Consider the following 18,052-nt stretch of genomic DNA (forward strand, 5'->3'; position numbering starts at 1 on the left):
AAAATATCCTAAAACTGTTTGAGAAGCGAAGCAACTAAAGAATTAACCAGGCATTTTGCTTTTCAAATAGCTTTATAGACTTTCCATATTTCCACCGAAATATTACAAGACATTTTTCATTAAAATGCTACCATTAAAGAAAATGCAGTCTTGTAATATTTCGGTGTAAATGATAATTGAATTAGAAATGCCTTGTGTGTTATGCGAAAAATGTATATACGAATTTCGGGGCTACACTGCTATATAAAGGAATTTATATAAGATTTCAGTACTTAGATGTGACGAATAGAGTAAGGTTCGAGAGAATTAAGTGGACGATAATCATTTTTGCATAATTTGGCCACGTAAAATGAAAAAATACACACATTTATGTCGAATGGAAAATTTAATACGGTTATCTTTTATTGTCGTTAAGCAATTGTTATCGTTGTTACGAAATACATTGTCGTTTGCATTGTTGAAGGCTAAATGACGAATTTTACAATAAAAATGGGGATTTCACGGGGGTTGGAAAGGGATTACATAGTTGTAAAGCAGAAAAATTGATTGGGAAGTGCAGGAAGCGTGCGATTGTGTGTGTGTGTAAGAATAAATGAATGGACGCGCGTGAAACGGACTGGAGCAAGGTCCGGTGCAGCGTTCATATTTATATTATTTCTATTTTTGGTTTTTTGGTGATCCAAGGGGGTTCTTCCAACGGGACGTGGGCCCCAGGGCCGCCGATAAAGCGAAAATCCCACAGGGGGCCCGTAGGGCAGCTTAAGAACGAAATAAGACTGGAGAGCTGCCCAGCTACAAAAAGGGGCCTGCAGGGCGGAACCGGAATCCGTATCTTAATCCGGATGTAATCGACCAACTGCGAGATTAGCGCAGGGCGCCGGATCGGCCCAACAAGCAGGCAGTTGTCCCGGGGAACCCCCCCGGCCGAGCAAAGGAGCTCGGATGCCTGTTGCATTACAGATTGTAAGCAACTGGCAATAATAAGTCTATTGTTGGCGCGCGGAATTGTTAATGAATTTAATAAAAGCCAAACAATTTTTCGCGCTTATTCCTGGTGTTTCACAAGTCTAAACCATTTATTTACAAAACTGCTTCTCAAATTTTAAAAGTTTTATTCGAATTTCCATCTGAAACGGGCTGCATTTGAAAAAATTGTACTGTACACCTATGAATTTCCACTGTCGCCGCCGTCTGTCCGGCTGTCTTCCTTTGTAATCCGGAACAGCAGCGCTAGATAGATAAGTCGTGAGCAGATGTGGAAACTATAGGGTCGGAAGGCCCCGATTAAATATATACGAACTTCCGATGCAAACCGAAAGTCGCGTTATTTCAATTCAAACGTTTTCACTCAAAGGTGTTAGATAGACGTTAAAGGAAAAGTATGATGTACACGGATAAGCCACTGGTAATTTCAGGCGGAGAGCACATATTTTACCGTAAATTAATTTAAAATACAATTAAAAATTGCAGTTTACAGTTTTCGCCCATCTCTCTTCAGTCTATAAACAATAAAATTGTTTTCTAGCATACAGTTAATAATTTTGCTTTTTAAACAAAGATGTAAAATACGAAAATAACTTAAACGACCAAAATTTATTTAGTGTACATCGCGATATACGTTTTTAGCTTTTATGTTAGGCTTTTCTTTAAGCTTAAAGTAATTCCAAAATAGCTAATTAGAGTGACCAGACATACTGTTTTTACAGTTGCACTAATTAATTAAGAAAACAAATGCCAGGTAGTTCCCCTAGCAAACATTACGTCTCCTCCACTTATAAGAGTTGGCTGAGTGAGAAAAAGTTTTAGTCTCGAACCCTGTTTTTTCTCTAACTAACTATCCTAAGTATCCTTTCCAAAAATACGGGATAATGTTATCCAGGCAATATTATGGTTGCGAGTAATGAATTCGTAATTAATGCAAACAATAATGTTTTTTAAACTATATACTTATGCATATTACAGAGCGTTCAATTACTAATAATAATAGTAATTCTCTCAGTGGAGAATATCAATTGTGAATAACATATATCATAGTTCTTTTCTCACTGCAAACTACAATAATTTACCTAATATTAATGAATAAAAATATGGGCTTAACCTTGATAACCTCTAAAGTCACCCTTTGTAATTTTTGTAAATGTCCTTTTTTGTAACGCTAATCTATCTAATAGTAACACTTGGTTTAACATTTCTGTACATTTCCACAATTAAATGTTTATAATTCTCATCATTCCCTTTTATTCCTGATTCAGAGAGTTCTCGGGAATTTCGAAGGCATTCCATATTAATAATGTGTGTATACAGGCTTAACTATAAATTTTTTGACTACCTCTTCTCACCCTTAACGAAAACTCCCTAAAATATTTAAAAATGAACACAAACTGTAAGCAAAAAACAAACGGTCTAATCAATTTAAAATCTAAAATCGTGAAAGTGACAGTTAATAGAAATATACAAAGGGTTGATTGCGTTACATAATGCCGAATTAAGAGGCCTTAAAGTAACATAAATGCCATGGCGCCGGTTTCGATTATGCTCGATCTGATGGCCATGTTGTGAAACTATGGCCCTACATCGATGTTTCCACTGTAGACGATTTCTTCGAAGAACATTCATGTCCAAACGGTCCCATGCCTCCTTACAGGCTTACAGGCAAACAGTCCCATAAGCCTGCAGTTGTTTTTGGACGACGGCTTCCCAAAGCTCGTTTCATAGAGCAAAAGCACAGTAGTCCACTGGAGTCGCGTCGGGTGACTTCACGGGAATGTTATCGAAAGGGATGGCATGGATTCCGTTTCCTGTTCCAATACATGGATGAAATCTCGGGTCGATTTAGAGGTATGACTGGAAACTTTGTCTTGATGCACCTATACATTTGTTTGGTCATTTCCGTACAAAGTAGGGATCTCTTCAGGGTATAGAGGTTCCAGAACGTTAGTCTGGTAGTACAGTACGTCGAATTAATTTTAACGTTTCTTTCAACTTTTTTCATGTTTAGTTTATCACGATAACAATAAACCGCAATGATCATAAAGCCTGACGGAAAACTTTCGCGACATTCCTTGAACCATTTTTGGTATGGTCTCCCATCTGGTGGTCTGTAGTAAATTGCCCGCGATTTGTTACAATTTTTCGTGTACTGTACATCCATGCTTCATCTAGCGTGACTACAAACTGCCACTTGTTTACCTTAAGATACTTCTCGTACAGTTTTCGGCAGTTGGTCTTTCGTTCTTGGATGTGATGAAACAACAGCTTGTAAACTCGACCTTTATGGCGTTTATCCAGTTTCAAATTCTTGTGAATGATGGCACGAGCTGTGGATTGGGCTATTCCAACACTCTGGGCAATACTTCGTTGAGTTTTTGGATTTGAACCACTGATCAGTCGTCGCACTTTTGCTATCACTTCCGGTGTACGGCTTGGGGCGTTTCTTTTTCTGGTCCGAATTGAAACACTTGACGACGGTCCTGGCTCTTGCGAATCATTTCTTTTGAGAACTGACTGTATCCCATATCGTGAAACGTTAAAACCACGTTTAATAATTTGAGTTTGCAAATATTTTGCTTCGGAAAGAGTAGTTACATAACCTGCCCAAAAGTCTGAAATTTTAGGTGGCATATTTGCGATAGATAAACCTTACTTATCGAAAGTAAAACTCAGAATATACAGCAGTACGTGGGCCAGGTGCTTTTATTCTACTTCCTACAACTAGAACTATGGGTAATATACAAATCGGCATTATGGTACGCGATCAACCTACTGTAAATATTAACGACATTTACGAATAAATAATGTTCAAAACCGAATTATAGTAGTATTTATAAGCGGTTCTTTAAAAAAGACAAAAGCAATATTTCAGTTAAAAACGAGAAAATTTCATATAATAAAAGAATTTCGAATGTTTACAGCTGACTCTCCCTATGCTGGAGCCAAACATGCGCCACAAAACGATTGCAGCGCTCGAAAGTGACAGAAATATTTATTACGCCACTTTCGTAGCATTAGAGCTATTGGTAGCTCAGAGACCAATATATTCAGGGAACTTTAATACTGGAGCGGCAGCCCTGGAATCGAGTGAAGCCAGTATATGCACGAGCAGAGTAATGTCGCCGTCTCGAGCATGGAAGAAGCCTAGTAAGCTGCTTGCCTAAAGTCGTAATTTGACGAAATATTTCTGCTTATTATTTATTTATTAAGGTTTTTGATTAACTGGAAAGCTTCGCCTAAGTATTAATCATCTCTGTGTGCATTAGAAAAGCTTTAAAATTAACAACAGGAAATAAATTTTATAGTTAATAAGGGAAACGTGTTTTCAACTTCTTTTATTTAACCGACACGATACACTACTCGTAACTCAAATAAACGCACCGAGTAGTAAAACTTTATGTATACTGTATGTACCTCATATGTAAATTTACATCATTATTTTTATTTGTTAAATACGGAAGAATGACGACATTTACACATCAGAAGAGATTTTTCGATGTTAAATCTCGTCGTATAGCTGAAATTTTTCATTCTTGACAATTGTTTTCTATACCACAAAAATTAGCTTATCTCGGCCAAAAACTTAAATATTGCAAAAATAAAAAATCCAGCAACGGATCGCGTAATTTTTCCGGCTGTTACAAGATTTGTTTAAAAAATAACTTTCATATTTTTAATGTTAATGAATAAAATTGTGTTGTGCCATCTTAAGACATTTTATCATAAAAACTTTTTTATATTATTTGTTATTAGGGAGGTTGAGGCCGAAGTTTTAGACGTGAAAACGTATACGTAGGACGTTCAGCGCCGCTTTCCTGTAAGCCTAGAAGGTTGACAATGGCGTTTGGAATGTCAATGGAATCATGCTCGACATTCCAAACTCCATTCTAGGCTACGAGAAAGCGGCGCTGAACGTCCGACGTAACGTTTTCGCGTTTAAAACTTCGGCCTCAACCTCGCTATTGTAAAATGGCGAAACGCTTAATTTTGACGGTAGAGTTTTTTTTAGTGTAAATGCTATCGGTAATAACGAGTAAAATCGTCATTAAGTCCGATTCGTCTCGAGATATGACAGATGACCCCTCTTGACCTTTAACCACCAAAATTTAATAGCATTAATTCCTCTTATATGCAAGCTACTGCCGTGCTAAATTTCGTTTCTCAATCATTACTCCATCCTGAGATAGTAAACGAAATAGATGCCAACACACTCGCGCGAGATTTGCAAAAAAACTCGGAGGGTAAATTTGACACGATTCCAATTCTTCTCTTCGTTACGTGTACATGACGAGGGAAAGTAAAAAGCACATTTGAAAGATATTCTTGGAAAGAATAATTTCAAGGATATTTTTCAATAGGATACAGTTCGCCCGAACAACATAAGATCAAGACATCTCAAGATTTCTTAATAAGTTGTAACTGAACATAAGCGTAACATAGGAACTTCCGGGTTGGAAAATCAGATAGAGCATCAAAAACTATTCGTAATAGAGGCCCGACTTGAATAGCCGAATAAATAATTTTTGTTATAATTGATTAAAAAAATTTTTGTTCGAGATTGGGTAAGTAGAAATTGAGAAAAGTAAGATGGACGTCTCAGAAGCGAGAGATTTACGAACGAAAAATATTACAGGAAATTCAGCCGCCCTGCCTTTGATAAATATACCTAATCCAATGTTTTCTTTATCGCTTTTATGTTATTCTTCATCTTTGCCTTCTCTTTTCCAACGTTAAGTTCAAAAGAAAAACAAACTTTCCTCCCTTCACAATGAGGCGGTTTGTTCTACAGCGAAGCTACTTCCGGCTTCGAGTACGTCTTTAGTTCAAAATTTCCCCAACGAAAGTTTTAAAACTACATTTGACACATTCGGAGTTTAGAAGCATCTTTCTCCTTATACTATCTTCCTTAGTAACAATTTTACTTCCGTTTTCTGTTTACTTAACCACGCGGTAGTTAGTCGACACATGTGGCCTGGACGGTAATAAAAACAAAAAGGGTGTGACACCGAGGGGTCGAGGGGTTACGTCAGAGGAGATAGGAGGACAGGAGCGAGAGGAAGGAAGATTTTTCGGAGAGAGAGAAAAACGGGACGAACAGAAACAAAGAAAGTTATTAAGGAACGGATCCGAGGTTTTTTTTTCTTATTTATTACCGCCAGTCACCCCTTCGAACCAATTTTCAGTCTTATCATCTCTGTTTAATTCTCTTCCACCTTATCTTTCTCTAGGGCCCTGTACTTAGTTAAGCTAGATATAAGTTAGAATAAGTTCTTTGTCTTGTCGGCACGCGGGGACTAATTGATGACATTGTTACGCGCAGTCCCAAATGTATTTGTATTAGTAATTAGTAAGTGTGTGTAATCGTTTCTTTGTAAATTATTTATGTTCGCTGAAATTAATAAACCTCTTTTTTTAATTCTATCAAAGCCGAGCGACTCTCAGGGTCTTGTTATTTCATATACTCGGCTAACAATGGCGTCCGCGACAGGATTCTGTTAGTAACGGGATACGGTTTTTATTGTATAGAACGTAGCATTGTATTATCGTGCCTGTAGATTTAAGGCCCTACAATTTGTAATCAATTGTATTATTTTTATATCATTAATTATGGATGATTGTAACCAGAACAATCTTGCTACATCCTCAGGAGGCGAGGGTGAGGGGATCCCTCCGGTAGTCACAGGGTTTCTAGGAATGGTTCCCATTTTTTCTAATAGTGGCAGTGATTTGGTTAATGTCCGCCAATTCTTCAAGACCATAGATAATATATCTCGCCTGGCTGGGTGGAACAGTGAAGTGAAATTGGCTGTCTTACAAGCTCGGTTAAAAGGGGGGCCATTATCGACGTTCTTCAGCTTGGCTGACCAAGATCCTTGTACTTTTGAGGGAATTAGGCAAAAATTAATTCAATGTTACGAAAAGCGAGAACTTAAGGAAAAGAATGCACTCGACCAACTCTTAAGTATTAAGCAGAACCATGATGAGACGGTATGTGACTATGTCATCCGCATGAATACACTGTTGTCGAAGGCCGCTTCCAATAACGAAAAAATTGGTGCCTTGAGGGATGACATTATTAGAGAGAGATTTATAAAGGGCCTAAGGCCCCAGCTAAAGGGATACGTATTAAGGAGAGAACCCCAGACCTTAGATCAGGCAATTAAGGAAGCGGAGAGGGAAGAACGGGTCGAACTCGAGTGTAACGTTAGTAGAGAAAATAAATTTGTACACACCATTGAAATAAAGAACCCAACCGCTAATGAGGATCCGAATGGTGTGATGAATATTGTGAAAACAAAGGAAGACGATAGACTTGAAAGGTTGGAAAAAATGGTGGGGTCGTTATGTAGTACTGTTAATGGTTTGGTCGAAAGACTGGGTGGAAATCTAGATAAAAATAAGGATAGCCCGAACCGATCTGTCCTAAAAAGGTGTTACATTTGTGGGAATCCTCGCCACCTGGCCCGCCAGTGCCCTCAACGGAATATAAATGATTTAAACTAATTACGGGGCGTGATGATAGCCAGTATCACGTCCCATGCATCGAGCTAACCCTGGCCCCTAATGTGTTCTTCTCTAAAAAGGGCCTTCCCCTCATTCTTGGTGATGCTTATGGTACCAGTATCAAGTTTCTGGTCGATACGGGTGCGGAAAGGTCCGTGCTAAGCCTGAAGATCGCTCAGAGCGAGATATGGAGTAGGGGACCGAACGGTGCACTTCACAGGAGTTGGAAACGACTACGAGGAATCGGTGGGGAGGTTATCGAATGCGAATGGGAGTCTAATATCAAGATCGAAAGAGGAGGGAGAACTCAAAATGTTCAAATGACTTGCATGCACTTGCCATCCGAAGTCGAATACGAAGGAGTATTGGGTATGGATGTGTTAAACAGGTTCCCGGAAGTATTAATTGAAACAGGTGAGAATGTAACATCTTGGAATAGAACCGAAATTGATGACTTTTATCAGTGTTGTGGATTCAGAAGGGAGGAATCCGATAATACGATGGAGGTTAATTTATCCCATTTGAAAGACTACGAAAAAAAGGAAGTGGAGCGTATCTTTAATGAACACCCCGGATGTTTCGCACGGAAAATAGAAGATTTGACCGGTACTAAGGAATTTCTTCATACACCTATCATTAAAAGTAACCAAATAATTAATACAAAACAATATAGAATACCGCAATGTTATTTGAGTGAACTAAAGAAAATGATAGTTTCATATCTGAAGGCGGGGATTTGCGAGGAGAGTACTTCTGAATGGAATTCCCCCCTTCACATTGTCCCGAAGGAGTCCGGCGAGTTAAGGGTTACTCTCGATCTACGAAGAATTAACGAAGTAACCCAGTCCCAGGAGTTCCCTCTAGCCCGTGTGGATGAGATCTTAACGAAGTTTCAGGGAAGCAAATTCTTCTCGGTAATCGACCTAAAGTCTGGATATTTCCAGATACCCATACATGAATCAACACGTCATTTCTTTGCTTTCTCTACTCCTTGGGGAAAATTCCAGATGTGCCGCCTCCCGCAAGGTGGAAAGAATAGCGGGAGGTATTTTCAATACGCCATGTCTAGGCTGTTGGGGAGATTCATAGATATCAATTGTTTCGTCTTTCAAGACGATATTGTGTTGTTCTCCCAATCCTTTGAAGATCACGTGAAACTCCTAAGGGAGGTAATCTCTATATTAGACAAAGCCAACTTGAAATTGCACCCAAAAAAATCGAAATTCATGGTGAAAGAAGTGCGGTATCTGGGACACATCATCGATAGTAAGGGGATACGACCTGATCCCTGCAACGTGGATGCGATTAAAGAAGTCCAACCCCCGCGTAATGTGAAAGACGTCAGGAGTTTCCTCGGAATGGTGGGATTCTTCCGCAACTTTATCCCAAACTTTGCCGAGATTGCTCTTCCTCTTACATATCTGACTAAAAAATATGTAAAGTTCTTATGGGACGACCAGTGCCAATCAAGCTTCGAAAAATTTAAAGAACTATTATCTAAACCCCCTGTGCTATCTCATCCCGACTTTAAAATACCTTTTTTCATGCACTCGGACGCTTCAGATACCTGGGCTGGTGCGGTCTTAGAACAGGAAAGCGAAGGGAAACTCATTCCCATTGGCTACTTTAGTAGGAAGTTCCGTGGGCCCGAACTAAAATATTCCACTATCGAGAAGGAATGCTACTCAATAATCTTAGCCCTCCGCCACTTTAAACATCTTATTCTTGGTCAGAAGGTCACTGTGCTTTCCGACCACAAACCTTTAACCTTTGTGAAAAATATGAAAAATCACAATAACCGCCTCATGAGATGGGCCGTAGAATTATCTAATTTTGATTTGGTCATTACGCATGTTCAAGGGAAGAGTAACCCAGTGGCTGATTTATTGTCTCGACCACATGGTAGTAGAGAAGAAGCCCCCTCAAACAGCGATGTCATTAATTGCATCAGTGAAGAGTTGTGGAAAAAGGTAAAGAAGTCCCAGATTGGGGACAGAATTTTTGGTCCAATGAGAAATCATTTAATTAAATTCCCACCCTCTTACAATGATTACCCGAGTAGTGGCATACTTCCTGAGTATCAAGTAGATGGTGATGTATTAGTCCACGTACGACCGGGACGGTTTGGAATACGTCAATGGAGGCGTGTTTGTGTAGGGGAAACAGCAATTAATGACGTAATTAAAGCATTCCATGAATCACCATTAGCCGGACACTACGGCAAAGAAAAAACGTGTGACCTGATCAACCGTTACTACTACTTCAAGAAGATGAAAAAACTCGTCGATAGATTCGTGAAGTTCTGCAAAGTTTGCCAACAACATAACTTACATCAAGGAAGAGCCCCCTTTCAAGAAACGGAAGTCGCTAATTATCCGTTTCAAAAGGTGTCAATCGACATAATTGGCCCTTTAAATCAAACACATAAGGGTAATCGTTATATTCTCACCATAATTGACATGTTTACTCGATACACAGAAGCCGTCCCTTTAAGGGACCAATCTGCGGCCTCTGTAGCCAATGTGTTTTTCGAAAGGATAGTCTGCAGATATGGCAGTCCCGAGATCATCATCTCTGACCGGGGCACGAATTTTACGTCCTCCATCTTTAATGAAATGTGCAACATCCTTACCGTCAAGCACAATGTTACGACATCATATCGCCCTTGTTCGAACTCAGTTTGTGAACGTGTGAACAAATCCATCAGTAACCTTTTGGCCAGAATATCAGGCGGCAGCAACAACAATTGGGATACCTTCTTACAGACTGCTGTGTTCGCTTATAATAATGCTACACACTCCTCTACTAGTGAGTCACCTTCATTTCTTCTTTACGGATTTGATCCTAAATTCCCTCATGCGTTCCCTGTTGAACAGACAAATGACTACCCGGGTATTCGGGAGTACCGTGATTTCCTTATGGATAAGCTACGATGCATCCGTGAATCGGCATACGAATTAAGTCGCAACCGTAACAAACTTAACCGTAACCGCATCAACACAGGGAGGAAGGTGAGGAGCTTTGAGGTAGGGCAGAAAGTTTGGATGTTAAGGAAAGGGAAGAAGCAAGGCAAGTTTTCTCCAAAATATTTAGGTCCTTTCCGTGTCTCTCGCCTCCTGGGGCCTGTTAACGCGGAAATCGAAAATTGTAATAAAAAGGAAAAACTTGTTGTACACATAGACAGACTAAAACCGTGCTTCTCAAACTTCCGTGAGCCTAGACGGAAGCGTAACATCCCAATTGGACACGAAGGATCACAATCCGGAGAGATCGAGGAGATTGAAGAGGAAGAAGACATCCCTCACCTACCCACTGCGCAACGGGCGAGCTACAATAGGTATAATCAACATAACCAGCAGCATCAAGGAGACCGCAAGGATTCGGGTAATGAGACCATGCTGGAACAGAGGGGTAATATCTCCCACCCGTATAACTTACGGGGGCAGAAAGTGGACTATCGCCGGCTTCACTTTGGAAGATGAACTGTAGTTCATCATCCATTAATGGTTGTGTATCTCCATATTAATGTTTCTGTTAATTGTTAATATGTCTTTTGGTGGGGACGTATGTGGCTTTATTAAACCTTATTTATTTTCTTTTCTTTACTTTCCTTATACTATCTTCCTGTAGTAACAATTTTACTTCCGTTTTCTATTTACTTAACCACGCGGTAGTTAGTCGACACATGTGGCCTGGACGGTAATAAAAACAAAAAGGGTGTGACACCGAGGGGTCGAGGGGTTACGTCAGAGGAGATAGGAGGACAGGAGCGAGAGGAAGGAAGATTTTTCGGAGAGAGAGAAAAACGGGACGAACAGAAACAAAGAAAGTTATTAAGGAACGGATCCGAGGTTTTTTTTTTCTTATTTATTACCGCCAGTCACCCCTTCGAACCAATTTTCAGTCTTATCATTTCTGTTTAATTCTCTTCCACCTTATCTTTCTCTAGGGCCCTGTACTTAGTTAAGCTAGATATAAGTTAGAATAAGTTCTTTGTCTTGTCGGCACGCGGGGACTAATTGATGACATTGTTACGCGCAGTCCCAAATGTATTTGTATTAGTAATTAGTAAGTGTGTGTAATCGTTTCTTTGTAAATTATTTATGTTCGCTGAAATTAATAAACCTCTTTTTTTAATTCTATCAAAGCCGAGCGACTCTCAGGCGGTCTTGTTATTCCAATATACTCCGCAACAAAAACTACATTTGACACATTCGGAGTTTAGAAGCATCTTTCCCATACGCGGTACCAGTATTTTTTACCGTTCGTATAGCATTTTATCCTTTACGAAACTTAAAAAACACGCGTAATGTGGTCGATGTGTATTTTATCTGCAGACATTTCGACTTGATTTTATTCAAACGAAATGTGATGTTAGAAAGTTTAAAACTTCCAAAATATAAAATACAATTTTACATCGGGAATAATGGCGAGGTTGAGGCCGAAGTTTTTAAACGCGAAAAACGTGTACGTCGGACGTTCAGCGCCGAATTCTTGTAAGCCTAGAAGTTTGACAATGGCATTTGGAATGTTGAGCATGATTTCACTGACTTTCCAAACACCTTTGACAATGGTGTTGTTAGAAAATTTGAGAGGAACGACATAAAAGTCTCTAGGCAAGATCCCACTAAATTCACAAAGTTTACATTCAACAAATGATTAGGAGGCGTCAAGAAGAAAGTTGTGGGAATTAAAAATTCAACCTTGGTCTTGAAAAGAGCTCCAAATTTGTACAAAATTATAAGAAATGATAAAGGAGTTATTGAAAAAGAGAATAAAGCAAGAGTATATAGGATCCCCCTACGAGAACCAACAGTTACGGATAAAAAAAGGAATACGTAAGAGTTACAACAAAAAACCTCGGGGCAAGGATCAGAAAACATAAATACGATGTTAGAAAAGGATCTAATATAACGGTATTGGCCCAAATGGCTCAAGCCGAAGGATCCGTGGTTTGGTGGGAAGAAGCGGAGATCGTCCAACAAGTACACTCTCCAATTTTAGCGAGAACTGCCGAAAAAATGAAGATTTACAAGAGCAAACTTGAAGAACGACGCATTAACGCCGGAGATGCGGAGGGTTTTCCCTCAGCATGGAAGTTTGATTGGATTATTTCTGCCCAACTCGTCCCGCGTAGTGTGATAGTTCACAATACTAGGTACAGTACAGTATATTGTAATAAACCTCACTGTAACTATAAATATATCCATTATATCTGTAGTGCAGTAAAGTTTATTTCGTGAAGGAAAATCCGTCGTAAAAGGACTTTCTATAAAACGATCATATACTCAATCGACTCTAAAGCAAGAATTTGTTATACAGGGTTTTCAAAGTTTAAATTAAATTATCGTAATTCTATTATTAGCGAGGTTGGGGCCGAAGTTTTCAATGCAAAAACGTAAACGTCGGACGTTCAGCGCTGCCTTCCTGTAAGCCTAGAAGTTTGACAATGGCGGTTTGGACCGTCAGTGGAATTATGCTCGACGTTCCAAACGCCATTGTCAAACTTCTAGGCTTACAGGAAGGCAGCGCTGAACGTCCGACGTTTACGTTTTTGCATTGAAAACTTCGGCAGCAACTTCGCTATTACCTGACAAGTATGCAACATACAGTACAGAATAAATGTCGAGTCTCGTGTACCATTTGTATAAAAAAGTGTTTTTGTCCGTTGCCTGTAGGAAGTGCGGTAAGTAAAACGGGCGACTCTGCAACAGAGAAACCGTTTTGTATTCTGCAGTTTACAAAGTCAGAATTGGTCATCGTGCAACACGATTTTCGATAATTTTTTGAGTTTTGCAGACAATTTCAAATTTATCCGTTATGTAAGGCACGTGTGTATTGCAGCAGAAAAGTTTAATATCAACCAGCAATTATTTATTGTAACACGTTCACAATGCCGGGCTGAAATTTTGAATCATATTTTTAATTTATTTCATTTGAAATATATTCTATCCACCTCGAATTTATTAATAGTGTCTTCCTCGTACATCGTACTTTTTCGTTAGCAATGGGGTTATGCCGGAGGAAATTTTTAAATCGAAATAATGTGACTTCCGGTATGCATCGGAAGATTAGCCTCTTTATCCGGGTCTGGTGCCCCTAAGGTTTCCATATCCGCTCTTGGCTTTCATTTACCTAACACCATTCTCGAAATTAATGAAAGACAGACAGACAACGGGGATTTATGTCTACGATTTTTTTCATTGAAGCCCAATTAACGTAGCCGATAAACTTAAAATGTAAACCAGATAGGCGGGACATGATTCTGTAACGGCATTTATACATTTCGCATTAAGCGTACGGCGCTAGGCGATTGATAAAGGTTCAGTTAGTTTGATCAAACTTTTTTGAAATTTACGTAAAATAAAATAATTAGTCGCATCAAACAATTGAAATATTGTTAAAAATTTAATAATCATCGTTGTCCAATTTTACAAGTTTTGATCGAAAGTAAATTAATCTCATGGAAAAATGTTGTCCTTCTGGTCACTATTATTAAAGCGCCTACTATTAAAGCACTATTATTAAAGCGGTCGACTAGTAAGTCCCTGTCTAGCCATCTATTGAATCCTAACGTAAAGTTTAGTTTCCTTGGGACACTTTTGGGTGTGCGCGCTTATATACGTGTATATAAACATATTTATCCGAATATAAAGGCGCACCTCTAATTTGATCCTTTTCCAAAAATGAAAAATGCTCTAACGTCACATTTCCTCGTGGGTGGACGATTTCTGTTTTTTGCATAAAGCAAAACTTGCGGCTTAAAGCCAGCATTGCTATGACCATCTACGCCCACGTCCACTAAGCACTCGAGGAGTTTATCGCCTCCCGATTCTCCGTTTGTCCTTCGCGCTTCGATGCCATCAAGGAAGCTTCGTTCATTGTAGAGATCGCCGATTTGAGAAACCCCCCCGCCATTTTTTCCGACACAACGCAACAGACGAGACCGATCCGTCTTCTAGTGACCGGCTGCAAATACTAAGTATGGTGAAATGTCGATATAACGAAATTGAGGGGACCATCCAAACATTTTCGTTATATTGAAATACAGTCTAAAATGCGAGGATAATGAAAATTTATTGATAATTAAAAAATTGTGTACATTTCAAAGAAATTTTTTTAAAAACGCAATTTGTCTATTAGTATTTATATGGAACCAAATTTCAACATTTTCGGGATGTAAGTTATATTAAATTAGAGTAAAAATTAATCTGTAATAAAAAATGATGGAAAACGATGACCAGCGAACGACTAAAATAACAATAGTGCGATTAGTTGGAATCCTGCCTCTCTGTTACTTTCTGGAAAAAGAAATCTACTTTTTGTGTGTTGTTTTTTAATCAAAGTTTTTCGATAAAATCCACAGCATACGGGCCTTCGGGCACATCTTTTTGTTTAATTCCTTTTTGCAACTTGTCTAATATTTTATTCTCCTCTTCCAAAAGAAATTGCTTTTGTGTTTTTGTTTTTTTCCATTTTTTTTCGCAAACTTAAAGAGAAATAAACCCTAGAGATGGGGTGGCCAACCTTTTTGAGCCCGCGTGTCATATAATAGGCATACTTAGCTTTAAAGATGTTTATGCTTGCCGCAGTTTTTTTTAACTCTTTCTGCCCTGTGGGCACTATGAGCGCCTCTTTTTAGCAAGCCCATTATGGGTTGGGCCAGACCCACAATGGGGCGGCCGAGTGGTAAGGAACGGAGCCTACATATGCAGACGGAGCCCCCACCGAAAAATTCCTGGGGTTTTTCGACCTGTCTGGATTCGATTCCGGGTCCCCCAGACCGGTAAGCTGTCACCTTAATCGCTCGGCCATCCGGCTGTAGCCTGCCACACTTTTAGACTTCAAGTAATGACATTTAAATAAATTAAACGAATGTGATTTAATTAGAATAAATGTAAAAAAGTCGATTAAAAAAAGGATGAAATAAAAAAGGAAATCAAACAAATGTCATGAACGCGTGGAATAATGAATGGAACGAGACAGAGACAGGACGCCAAACTTTTTTTTTATACCCAATATAATAACAAGGAAAAGAAACAAGTTCTTCAACCCCTCATTTGAACTGACTCAAACTTTAACGGGTCATAGAAACTTCGGATCCTACTTGTATAAATTCAAAAAGAAGGACAATAGTATCTGTGAAATCGATAATAGTGAAGATAATGTTCATCACTTTTTATTCAAATGCTCCAGGTTCAGTCGCGAGACCCTTTTTAGGGACTGTCAGCAACAAATGGTCTCCTGAAAGAAAGGATTTAATAAACAAAAATGAATTGTATAGAAGCTTGAAGAACTTTATAACTAGAACTAAAAAACTGACAGTGAACCAAAGCTTCAGCAACTTGCCTATAAATGATGGCAACAGTGAATCACTTATAACAGCAACATCAGAAGTGGACCAGTACTCAGAAGAGGACAACCGGCCAACGGGTAGAGAAGACTTCAGTAGTGACGAAGAACATTCTTAGTATCTACAAATCCTCTACCAAATTTTTAAAATAATGTATGGCTATTTAACGCTTTTATTCAAGACTTTTTTCGTAAAGCAAAGACAGCCAGCCACATTCAATTTACTCTATTTTTCGCTTCTTTGATCGCGCTTTTTTTTTTAACTTCATAATCAGTACCAAAAACTGACAGTGCACCAAAGCTACACCAGCCTATCTTCAGAGGTTTAAAACAATGCATCAACTATAACAGCAATACCAGAAGAGGACCAGAACTCGGACAATCAACCAACTAGTAAAGAAAACTACAGCAGTAACGCGGGACACTAAAAGTGTCTCAAAATCCTCTACCAAGTTTAATAATTTATGTGTTTGTTTTTAACAATTGTTTTTTAGTCTTCCATTGTAAGGCAAAACCAGCCAGTCACACTCAATGTATTTTAATTTTGTTTCTTTGTACTTTTATTTGAAAATTTACGCGGTGTAGAAGCTCATGGGCCCTTTCCTTCGTTCCATCCTTACTTTCCTATCCTCGTTTCTCCACCGCGTCATTCCACTCTCTATCTCTTCCCCCCTCCTTCCGCTTTCTTATTTAGGGCCAAGTCAGCCGTTAAACGACAGACAGCCCTCTAATTCCTTTATAAGTAGAGTGATAAACCGAAAGGATGATTGAGAAATATGATAAATCTAAATCGTACGATACGTTACCTGCCACGAGTTCGCCATCCCCGCCCGAGAGTAATAGCATCAAAACGAAGCCATAGCTAACGATTAAAATGAACGTCGCCAGACCGTTTGACATAATATTCGTCATTTACTAATAATGATTGATATGTGCATCATAGATTTCATTATAACAAAACTATTCTTTCGTAAAAGACAGATTTTTTTTTATTGCGGTAAACCGAAGCATTTTTGCATCGAGCCGAATAGGAAATTGGCGGGGGATTCAAGATAGATTCGTTATATCGACATTTCACGTACTTTCGAAATCACACTAATTTTATCACACGTTAGCGTCGATATTGTTGTTTGTCTGCGTATTGGTTACAATATTAATGACACCGAGAAAAATTTCAGAAGGTACACCCGAAGTTTTGGAAAAATCGCGCGCTCACACTCCATCCAAAAATACTCAGATAAAATAGCCAGGTTTGACACCAGCAGTGTACGGGTAACGAATTTTATACAAGCATCCTCCGAAGTGCGAACAAGTTGCCAAGATGATCGATCTCTTGCGATTAGAACCGAAACGTTTGCATTTTCAATCCGAGACTGCAGGAAAATGTTTTTCCCCATTATTGCGATTTTCGTTACTATTCCGGAAGTTTACATTAAAATTTCCGAAAAGTTATTTTAATATACAAGTAGTGTTTATATTCATAAACGGATGGCTACAGAAGAGAGTTGACAGATTATTTTAAAATTTCGTTTTATTAGAGACAGTAATTTCAAAGTACTGTACTTTACAAACGAGGGTAAAGTTTTACTTTTCGAGAAAGCTTCAAAGTTATTTCCGAGGTATCGAGTCTTTTCCCGAAAAAAATTTCCAGTAACAGTTGGTAATTTTTCTCGCCGAAATGCCGTACAAAATCAATTATCCTATTTATTTCTAAGTCGAAACACGACATTACTATCCAGGTCATTTTCAGATTAAGTTATTTTCATATTTTACATTTTTGTTTAAAAAGCAAAATTATTAACTGTATGCTAGAAAACAATTTTATTGTTTATAGACTGAAGAGAGATGGGCGAAAACTGTAAACTGCAATTTTTAATTGTATTTTAAATTAATTTAAAATATGTGCTCTCCGCCTGAAATTACCAGTGGCTTATCCGTGTACATCATACTTTTCCTTTAACGTCTATCTAACACCTTTGAGTGAAAACGTTTGAATTGAAATAACGCGACTTTCGGTTTGCATCGGAAGTTCGTATATATTTAATCGGGGCCTCCCGACCCTATAGTTTCCACATCTGCTCACGACTCTTCTCTATCTAGCGCTGCTGTTCCGGATTACGATGGAAGACAGCCGGACAGACGGCGGCGACAGTGGAAATTCATAGGTGTACAGTACAATTTTTTCAAATGCAGCCCGTTTCAGATG

The sequence above is a fragment of the Centruroides vittatus genome, unplaced genomic scaffold, assembly GCF_030686945.1.
Source record: "Centruroides vittatus isolate TY-2023 unplaced genomic scaffold, ASM3068694v2 contig_751, whole genome shotgun sequence".
Lineage (NCBI taxonomy): Eukaryota > Metazoa > Arthropoda > Arachnida > Scorpiones > Buthidae > Centruroides > Centruroides vittatus.